Source organism: Myotis brandtii, unplaced genomic scaffold (assembly GCF_000412655.1).
Source record: "Myotis brandtii unplaced genomic scaffold, ASM41265v1 scaffold33, whole genome shotgun sequence".
Taxonomy (NCBI): domain Eukaryota; kingdom Metazoa; phylum Chordata; class Mammalia; order Chiroptera; family Vespertilionidae; genus Myotis; species Myotis brandtii.
The window spans coordinates 2,296,200-2,307,736 of record NW_005362713.1 but is presented as its reverse complement, the minus strand read 5'-3'; positions in this window follow the sequence as shown (position 1 = coordinate 2,307,736).

Sequence of the window (11,537 nt, the reverse complement as noted above, 5' to 3'; positions counted from 1 at the left end):
ACAGGAGGCTCCCGCCCCGCCCCCGGCTCCCTGGCGCCCGTGCGCGTGCAAGCAGCCATGGGGCCGGAACTTCCCCCGCGCCGCCATGGCGACATGGGAGAAGTACCTGCCCCACCCCCGGCTGCCCAGTGCCTGTGTATGCAAATTAATCCACCATCTTTGTTGGGTTAATTTGCATACTCACTCCTCATTGCCTGGTGGACGTGGCTTGTGGGCATTGCAGAGGGACAGTTAATTTGCATGTTTCTCTTTTATATAGAGAGATGATTTACTTCTGAATCTGAATTCATGTCTCTGTAGGTACTTTTAAATTCCTTCACACTCATTCAGTTTTAAAAGTGGTAGTTGAAGATCTTTCTTTTCTGGACTTAATCATGAATTTTCATTTTCTAAAACTTGAACTCCTTCTTTAAGTGTCAGGCTGTCGTCAATGAGATTGTCACCTGTTTAAGTTCCTCATCTCATTTCATTTTCAGCATCAGACAGCGCTGCTGCACTCTGAGCTCTTCCACAATGTCCTCTGTGAAGAACTGTCCTTTTCTGTCACAGTATCACTTTGCTTCCTAATATAAGATTTCAATTCACTTTCTGCAATTGTTTCTTTCCTTTTCTCATTTATCTGGTCTTGTTCTCTCCTGGAAACATCTCTCTCATTTTTTTCAGAAGATAATTTTTTTTTAAATCCTCACCTGAGTACATTTTTATTGATTTTAGAAAGAGGGGAAGGGAGAGAGAAAAGGAGAAACATTGATGTGAGAGAGAAACATCGACCAGTTGCCTCCCATACATGCCCTGACTGAGGACAGAACCAGCAACCTAGGAATGTGCCCTGATTGAGAATCGAACCCACAACCTTTTGATGTACTGGACAATACTCCAACCAACTGAGCCACCAGGCCAAGGCCAGAAGATACTTTTTTATTGATATTTTAATTGTAACCTCAAGTTCTTCAATCTTTTTTTTTTAATATATTTTATTGATTTTTTACAGAGAGGAAGGGAGAGGGATAGAGAGTTAGAAACATCGATGAGAGAGAAACATCGATCAGCTGCCTCCTGCACACCCCCCACTGGAGATGTGCCCGCAACCAAGGTACATGCCCTTGACTGGAATCAAACCTGGGACCTTGCAGTCCGCAAGCTGATGCTCTATCCACTGAGCCAAACCAGTCAGGGCAAGTTCTTCAATCTTCTTGGTAAACTCTTTTTCAGTTTGTAGAACTTAGAAGATTTTTTTTGCATACCACAAATGTTAGAGCCATCAGTGACTCCGAATTCCCAAGCCACCCTGCTATAACAGCTTTTCCTTTTCTTCACTTCTTCTTCATATTAACTTATTTTATCTTGATGCCTATGACTTCTGCCAGTTCTGTTGATGAGCACTCTGCAATACTGCCTTACAAGTTGATGGCCATCAATTTCCTTGTTTCACTTCTAAGTTTCTTGATGGTATTTTGCAATTTGTGGATTTCATTGTGATCAAAGCCATATGCTGTGGAAGTCTGAGCAAAACGCCTCCAAAGGCTCACTTCAGCCTCAAGTCTTAGAAGTTTATTCGAAAGTCTGTTTATTTCCTGTTGTGATGAAATGCGGTCAGCCAATTTCATGTCATCTCTGTTGCAGGCTGACGCTGATGGTTGCTGTGTAACCCAGTGAAGGTGATGCAGTGGGAGATGGGACACGGCCAGCCCAGAGTTTCCTGACTGAGTGGCCAGGTGCAGCTTTGGCAACTTGTTCTTTAACGCCATCTCCCTTTCTGAACCTCGTCTTCTCAGTCTTTCTGTTGTAGTTGATGTCAGTAAGCAGCAGTTTGCTGCTTTATTCGAAGCTCTGATGTCTCATACTTCTGTTCTAGGTCACTACAAAGAGTTTAAGTCTCTCAATCTTTGACCTTAAGGTGTCTTAGTGGCTCCAACCTCCATTCTCGTAGAATCAGGTGACTCTTCCTGCTTTTGGTTCCCTTCATGGGCACATCTTTTGTGAAGTTAGAGATGTGGCCTGTGAAAGAAGCCACATTGCCACCCACTTGCCCCAAGGAATGGCCTAAGCCAGAGCAAAAGCCACCAAACCAGGAGGTCATCATGAGGCCATCAGACCGACCTGGTCCACTCCACCAAAAGCATACAGTGCCGTGGGACAACCATGCCAAGGGTCTGGGAATCGCTGCGTGGGCAGGGTTAAGAATCAATCACAATGGCCCACTTTGGGCAACATGGAATGGGAGGAGCGTCCACCTGGGAACGCAGGGAGGCCTGACCTTGGCCTGACAAGGGAGCCTTCTTCAGTGACAGGACCCTGCGGGGCTTCTCTGTCCCTTCTGTCTCAGTGACTGTCCCTAATAGAAAATACACATTGCTTTTGACTTTCTTGTCACACAGTGTGTGTTGTCCTGTAACTTGTGATTTCCATGCCACCATTTTTTTTTATATTTGAGGTCAAATACACACAGTGACACACATCCACCTTAAGAGCACACATGGGTGCGTTTAGAGTCCAGGGATCCTCAAACTACGGCCCACGGGCCACATGCAAATACAAATATTGTATTTGTTCCCGTTTTGTTTTTTTACTTCAAAATAAGGTATGTGCAGTGTGCATAGGAATTTGTTCATAGTTTTTTTTTAAACTATAGTCCGACGCTCCAACGGTCTGAGGGACAGTGAACTGGCCCCCTGTTTAAAAAGTTTGAGGACCCCTGGTTTAGACTGATGTATCAGTGCCTGCGCTAGTCACTTTCAATCACCATTTATAATGCCCACTACTCCAGAGCTGTTAGGAGTGAGAGCAGTCTGAGGGTCACCCTACATGATGGCCTTGGGAGGCTTGCTTTCACCACTGACTTAGGAATTGAGAAAGTAGGCCAATGTGCTCAGGGGTTGAGCATCGACCAATGAACCAGGGCACATGCCCAGGTTGCAGGGTTGTGGGCTCAATCCCCAGTGGGGGGTATGCAGGAGGCAGCCAATAAATGATTCTCTCTCATCATTGATGTTTCTCTCTCTCTCTCCCTCTCCCTTCTTCTCAGAAATCAATAAAAATATATTTTTAAAAAGAGAGAGAAAGTAGGGAGTACATTTGCTATGCTTATAGGCGACACCAGTTTAGAAGATAGGGTGGTTAGAATTGGGAAAAATTAGAGTGACTATCATCAAAGTTAAACAGAACACACCAAGATAGGCAAGTTAGCAGTATGTTCAGATTTTTAACTAAGGAATTCTAATGTCAAATATAGTGTTATTTCTGGGGAGAGGACGCAAGGAAATACTAGTATAAGATGATGAAGGACTTAATTATAGTAAATTACAGTGGAAGTTGTCTACTAGACCGTAGTTAGAATAGGGGTTATAACATTACCTAAATGTTTCATCTATAGCAGCAATGCAGTATTAAGGCTCTCTTTTCTTCTCTGTCTTGTAAGGAACTTGAGTAATATTGATGAAGAGCCCACTTTCGGAGTCATAGTTTCTAGGTTTAAATCTGGGTTTTGCTACTAATTTATGGTTATGTGGGCAGGTTATGTGACTGATTCCTAATCTATAAAGGAGTAAATGATAGTGCCTGCTTTACACAGTGTTCTGCAGATGAAGTTACAATCTATGTGAAGTGCTTACTCAGGATTAGTCCATAGTAAGTTTTTAAATGCTATTATTATTTATTGTAGAGGCTCTAAAATTAGAGTACTGTATTATGGGTATCAAAGTATTTATTATCCTTAAACTAGGGAGTCTTAAAAGTTAGAAGTTCTGAGCTATCATTTAAGTCCCTTCTGAGATTTAGATCTTCCTCAGGGAGGGTTTTCAGTCACATTACCAACCTGTCTCTGAGTGCCACAGTGAAAGCTGCGGAACTGCAAGTGCAATCTGTTTAACAGTATTGCCTTTATTCCAACTTAAAATAGTGACGCCATCCTTCTCTATCAAAGCCCTTAACACACAGTCACAAGGACCCAGAACTCAAAAGGTAGAGGTAACATAAACAGACACTGAAGGTAACATTAAAGATAAGTTTTTGAATAAAATTTTCAGAGTAGGAATGGAACATGCTCAAATATATTATTAGATTTGTTTAAGACATTTTCAAACACTGTACTACTTGATCAGAGTATTAAATCCTGACATATATAAGCACCATGAGGTTAAGGATTTTAATATGCTTTGTTCATTGATTTCCCAACCCCTCCCCACCACAGTCAGAATTGAGCCTAGAGCATAGTAGGCACTTAGTAACTATTTAAATGAATGATTAATGAAATTGTTATTTAATTCAACATATAGTATTGTCAGAAATTATTAAATTCATTTTAATAGCTCCTAGAGTACAATTCTTTGCACAAAATAAGAGTTAAAAAAAGACTTAATAAGTATTTATTGAAAGAATTAATTCATATAATTTACATTATTTGTACATTTTTTTAGCTACAGAATATTGTAGAATGTTATTTGCCTATGGAGGTACTAAAGAAGATGAACTTACTTTTAAAGAAGGAGGGCCGGGCTGGTGTGGCTCAGTGGTTGAGCATCGACCCATGAATTAGGAGGTCATGGTTCGATTCCTGGTCAGGGCACATGCCTGGGTTGCAGGCTCAATCCCCAGTAGGAGGTGTGCAGGAGGTAGCCAATCAATGATTCTCTCTCATCATTGATGTTTCTACATCTCTCTCCCTCTACCATCCTCTCTGAAATCAATAAAAATTATATTTAAAAAATAAAGAGGGAGAGATGTAAGATATTTCTCATTTTTCACTGAATCATGTAATTTATTCCCAGAAATATTTATCAATATTCTTACATTCCCCCAAGAATGTAGCTCTAGAAGACTTTGTCTTGTTTATTTCTATGCCCTGAAAACCTGGCACATAGTAAGTGCTCAGAAAGTTCTTTTCTTTTTAGGAAATTTTTTATTGTCTATATTTATTATAATGGATATATTAGGAATTATTTTTACAATCATGTTGTATTTTTTTTCTCTTACCCTAACCTTCTCCAGGTTTCTGTTATCACTTCATTTTCTACCTCATTCCATTCCCCCCTCTACTTACTGTTTGTTGTAGTGTTTATAACATAAAAAAACAAATAAAAGTAAATAAATGTCCCTCAAGATGTAAAAGGTTGTGAGACTTCATACTGTGGGAAATGGTGCAGCTATTTAAAAGAATGAGGTAGTTTTATAACTAGGAATAAATTAGGGCAAAATAAAAAGAAAACCCAGTAGTATTGGGGTGTGGGCAGAATCCTATGATTACTATTTGTAATAGAGTAGAATTAGAAATATTTTGTTTTTGCTGTAATCCTATCAAATAGTTTTTCAAATTACTTCCCATTGTTTTAAATTAATGATCAGATTATTCTGTGTATGAAACTTTTAATATTCATACAATTTGGACTAATTTTTCAAGGAAAGATGGCATTTGAAAGAAATAGGAGATCCTGTTAATTTCTAAAGCAAATGAATAATGGGATAAGATCCAAGATGGCAACGGAATAGGTGGAAACTACACTCATCTTATTCTAGAACCAAATTGAAATTACACCTGAATTATAAAACAACCATCCTGAATAACCAACTGAAGACTAGCTGAAGAGAAGTCTTATTACCAAGGACTTACTGAAGGAGACACATCAAGACTGGTAGGAAGGGCGAAGATGTAAAAAGGGAAAAACCCGCTCCCAAAGGCTGTGGCTAAGGTTCCAGAGGAATATCTGCTAAGGTTCCGCCTGAGAAGTGTAGGGTCTAAACCCCAAGGCAGCATGGCTGGTATGGCTTAGTGGTTGAGCGTCGACCCATGCACCAAGAGGTCACCAGTTCAATCCCCAGTCAGGGCATATGCCTGAGTTGCAGGCTTGATCCCCAGCAGGGGTCTTGCAGGAGGCAGCTGATCAATTTTGATGTTTCTCTCTCATTGATATTTCTATCTCTCTTTCTCCTCCTTTCCTTTCTCTCTAAAGATCAATAAAACATATTTTTAAAAAGAGAAAAGCTGATGCAATTATTTAAAAATAATAATAAAATAGAAATAAACCCCAAGGCAGGCTCCCCAGTCCAGAGTACCAAAGCTGGGAAGAGCTGCCCACATAACATCTGGCTTTGAAAAGCAGCGGGGTTCTGTCCTCTAGAAAGATGGCTAGAGACACAGGCACCCTCTTAAAAGGCCAAAGCACAAAATTTTAATCACAGTCACTCACCCTGGGCTCCAGTGGAGGGAGGGAAAGCAGACTAGAATCCCATGAGGAGAGTCTGGGGTTTGTGGCTCTGAGGAGAGAGAGCTTGAGGGCCACCCATCAGGATCCCTGTGCTGAGTCATTCTCCAATGCCGCAGTCATCATCTTTCTTAGGTGGAGCACTCCCCTCTGTGTGGCATTAGCCTTGGGGAAAGCAGTAGCCCCACCCTCTAGACTCCTTTTCACCTCACCCTGTGGAGATTATGCCCAGCTGAGGAGTACAGCCAGAGGCTCTTCCAGTGACTGAGCCTAACAAGCAACTGGCAGATGGACCCAGGTAGAGGCAGATCTCAGGGTGCTTTGGTACTATTTCTGACCTGCTCCTGGGCCCTATGCTGTTAAAAGCTAGCACTGGTGAGCAGCTTACTCCTTCCTGAGTGCATCCATGCCCAGCAGAGGCAGCCACAAACTGTGGAACGCTGGTAGCTCCAAACAGGATGACCAGGGCAAGCCACAGGCAGTGTGTCAGTCATAGCAGATTGACCCAATACATAGAAACAAACACAAAGAGGCAGCCAACATGGGGAGACAAAGAACCCACAAATGAGAGAAAAGAAGAAATCTCCAGAAAAAAAGAACTACATGAGATTGAGGCAAGCAACCTATCAGACATAGAGTTCCAAGCAATGATTATAAAGGTGCTTAAGGAACTTAGTGCAAATTACAACAGCATGAAAAGAGAAATAGAAGCCATGAACAAGAACCAGACAGAAATGAAGAATGTTATATCTGACATGAAGAATAACTGGAAGGTATTAAAAGTAGATTGGATGAAGCAGAGGACCGAATCAGTTATTTGGAAGATAAGGTAGAAATAAATACCCAATTAGAGCAGCCAATAGAAAAAAGAATTAAAAAGCAGGGAGATAGCTTAATGAAACATAACAACATCCGCATTACAGGAATACCAGAAGGGAAGGAACAGATGAACAAGAAATAATGACAGAAAAGAAATAATGACAGAAAAATACTTCAACCTGGTGAAGGAAAATGTCACACAAGTTCAGGAAGCACAGAGAATCCCAATCAAGAGGACCCCAAAGAGACCCACATCTAGACACATTATAATTAAAATGGCAAATGTTAAAGGCAAAGAAAGAATTTTAAAGGCAGCAAGAGAGAGACAGAAAATTAGCTACAAAGGAGTTCCCATTAGAATTTCAACTGACTTCTCAAGAGAAACAGAAACACTTCAGGCCAGAAGGGAGTGGCATGAAGTACTCAAAGTAATGAAAAGCAAGGGCCTAAATCTAAAACTACTGTATTCAGCAAAGCTATCATTTAAAATTGAAGGGGAAATAAAAAGCTTTCCATACAAAAGGTTAAAGAAGTACATTACTACCAAACCAGCAATGCAAGAAATGTTAAGGGGACTGCTTTCAGAAGAAGAAAATGAGAGAGAGATCATAGGCATAAAGAAAATAAAAATGGCAATAAATAAATACCTATCAATAATACCCTTAAACATAAATGGATTAAGTGCTCCAAAGACATAGGGTGACTGAATGGATAAGAAAACATTGCCTATATATATGTTGTCTACAAGAGACCTATCTCAGAACAAAAGATATACATAGACTGAGAGTGAAGGAATGGAAAAATATATTCCATGGAAATGGAAAGAAAAAGAAATGGAGTAGCAATACTCATATCAAACAAAATAGACTTCAAAAAAGGCCATAATAAAGAAGACCACTTCATAATACTAAAGGGGATGATTCAATCAGAAAATATAACACTTGTAAACATATATGCACCCAATATAGGAGCACCCAAGTACATTAAAAAAACTCTTGATGGACTTTAAGGGAGAGATTGACAGCAATACAGTCATAGTGGGGGACTTTAACACTCCACTGACATCACTGGATAGATAAAAAATTAAGGAAACAGAGGCCTTAAAATGACACACTAGATCAGATGGATCTAACCGATATTTACAGAACATTTTGCCCCAAACAACAGAATATATATTCTTCTCAAGTGCACATGGAACATTCCCAAAGATAGACCACATATTAGGGCACAAAATAAGTCTATACAAATTCAAGAAGATTGATATAATACCAAACATCTTCTTGGGTCACAATGGCATGAAGTTAGAAATCAACTAAGGAAAAAAAACAAACTCAAAAACACTCAAATACAGGGAGGCTAAAAAGCATGTTATTAAACAATGAGTGGGTTACCAATGAGATCAATCAAGAAATTAAAAACTTTCTGGAAACAAATGAAAATGAACACACACCACCCAAAACCTATGGGACAGGAATGAAAACAGTCCTGAGAGGGAAGTTCATAGCACTACAGGCCTATATCAAGAAAGAAGAAAAAGGACTAATAAACTAACCCTACAACTAAATGAGTTAGAAAGAGAACTGCAAGAAAAGCCCAGAGGAAGTAGAAGGAAGGAAATAAATAAAGATCAGAGTGGAAATAAATGACATAGAGAAAACAAAACAAAACAAAACACACAAAAAACCCCAAACAGTACAAAAGATGAATATTTCCAAGGGCTAGTTCTTTGAAAAGATAAATAAGACTGATGAACCCCTAGCCAGACTCATCAAGAAACAAAGAAAGAGGATCCAAATAAATAAAATCAGATATGAAAGAGGTGATATAACAATAGACACCACAGAAATACAAAGGATTGTAAGCAAATACTATGAACACTAAATGCCAACAAACAGGACAACCTGGTGAAATGGACAGATTCGTTGAAACATACAATCTTCCAAAACTCAGGAAGAATCAGAAAACCTGAGTAAGCCAATAACAACTGATAAAATTGAAGCAGTAATTAAACTTCCAGCAAACAAAAGTCCTGGACCAGATGGCTTTACAGGTAAATTTTACCAAACATTCAAAAAAGAACTAACACCTATCCTCTTCAAACTATTCCAAAAAAAAATTCAAGAGGAACACTTCCAAGCTCTTTTTACAAAGCCAGCATTATCCTAATTCCAAAACTAAATAAATACACTACAAAGAAAGAAAATTATAGGCCAGTATCCTGATGGACACAGATGCTAAAATCCTCAACAAAATATTAGCAAATTGGATCCAACAATACATTAAAAAGATCAGATACCATGACCAAGTGGTATTTATTCCAGAGATGCAAGGCTGGTACAATATTGTCAAATTAATAAATGTGATACACCACACAAAAAAATTGAAAGATAAAAACCACATGATCATATCAATAGATGCAGAAAAAGCATTCGACAAAATCCAGCACCCTTTTTTGATAAAAGTGGGAATAAAGGGATCATACCACAACATAATAAAGGCATTTATGACAAACCTACAGCCAACATAATACTCAATGGGCAAAAACTGAAAGCATTTCCCTTAAGAACAGGAACAAGACAGGGATGTCCACTTTCACCACTCTTATTCAACACTAGAAGCCAGGTGCATGAAAATTCATGCACTGGAGGGGGTGGTCCCTCAGCCTGGCCTGCCCCCTCTCACCGTTTGGGAGCCCTCAGGGGCAGGAGGCGACCCGGCAATCAGGGGAAGGCGATGCCCCCATCACAACTCTGCTGCTGGCTCTGCCAGCAGCACAAGCCTCAGCCGGCCCTGGTTACCTGAGCCTTGGGCAGCCCTGGGTGGCTGGGCAGCCGCCATCAGAGACTTGCCTGTGCCTCAGGCCGGCCCTGGGTGGCTGGGGGGCTGAGGGGACTGGAGGACTCCAAAGGCAGGCGCGCAGGGCTGAGGGGACTGGGTGCCGTTATCTTGTGGCTGTGGGCACCGCCATCTTTGAGGGTGTGGTGGTCAATTAGCATATTAGATAGGATAGTACTGGGAGTCCTAGCCACAGCTATCAGACAAGAAAAAGAGGTAAAAGTCATCCAAATTGGAAAGGAGAAGTAAAACTGTCATTATTCACAGATGACATTATATTGTACATAGAAAACCCTAAAGGCTCTACCAGGAAACTACTAAACTTAATAAATTAATTCAGCAAGGTAGCAGGATACAAAAATCAACATCCACAAATCAATGGCATTTTTATACACCAATAATGAATTCTCAGAGAAACGAAAAAAGCAATCCCATTGCAACAACAACAACAACAAAAATAAGATAACTAGGAATAAACTTAACCAAAGAGGTAAAAGACCTGTACTTGGAAAACTATAGGACATTGAAAAAAGGAATAGAGGAAGATACAAACAAATGGAAGCATATGCCATGTTCATGGATTGGAAGAATTAACATCATTAAAATGTCTATACTACCCAAAGTAATCTACATATTCAATGCATTCCCTATTAAAATACCAATGGCAAATATCACAAAGCTAGAACAAATACTTCAAAAATTTATATGGAGCCATAAAAGACCCCAAATAGCTGCAGCAATCTAGAGAAAGAAGAATGAACTAAAAGGGATCACAATACCAGATATCTAACTATACTACAAAGCCATTATAACCAAAACAGCCTGGTACTGGCACAAGGACAGGCATATAGACCAATGGATCAGAACAAAGACCCCAGAAATTGACCTACACCATTATGGTCAACTAATATTTGACTACTGGAGGCTAATTCCAGCATGTCATAAATGCAAGAAGTTCATGAAAAGGTTGATGGAACCTTGAGGCTTCAGCAGGGCTGAAGATACATACTATTGCCTGCTGGAGTAGCCAAAAGCATTTCCCCAAACCTAAAGATTTGCATATATTTTTGCCTGCTACTGAGAGAGCGGAAGGCAGTTCCCCCTAACTGACAATGCCTACTGTATACCAAACCTTACCTTTTGATATGTATATCTGCTTTGCTTTAGGGCAGTTTGTGTTAATAAAGAGCCCTGGGTCCAGAGATTCAGAGAACGTGGTTACTGAAGCTAGGTCTCCTCTGGCTCCCCAAAATGCCTTCCAAATTTATATTTCATGTCTAGTCTCTTTATTAATTTACATGCAGCCCTTCTCCAGATTCCTGAACCCTTCTAGATGCTGAGAAACACCTCGGCATTTGACAAAGGAGGCAAGAACATACAATGGAGTAAAGACAATCTCTTCAACAAATGGTGCTGGGAAAACTGGACAGAAGCATGCAGAAAGATGAAACTAGACCACCATCTTACACCATGCACAAGAATAAACTCAGGGTGGATAAAAGACTTAAATGTAAGGCATCCTATTTAATAAAGAGGGAATATGCTAGTTGACTCTCATGCCGTCGCAATGATGGCGGCGCCCACAACCAATAAGGAGGGAATATGCTAATTGACTGCCCCGCCCTCAAAGATGGCAGTGCCCACAGCCACCAGATGGCGGCGCCCAGTCCCCTCAGCCCCGCGCGT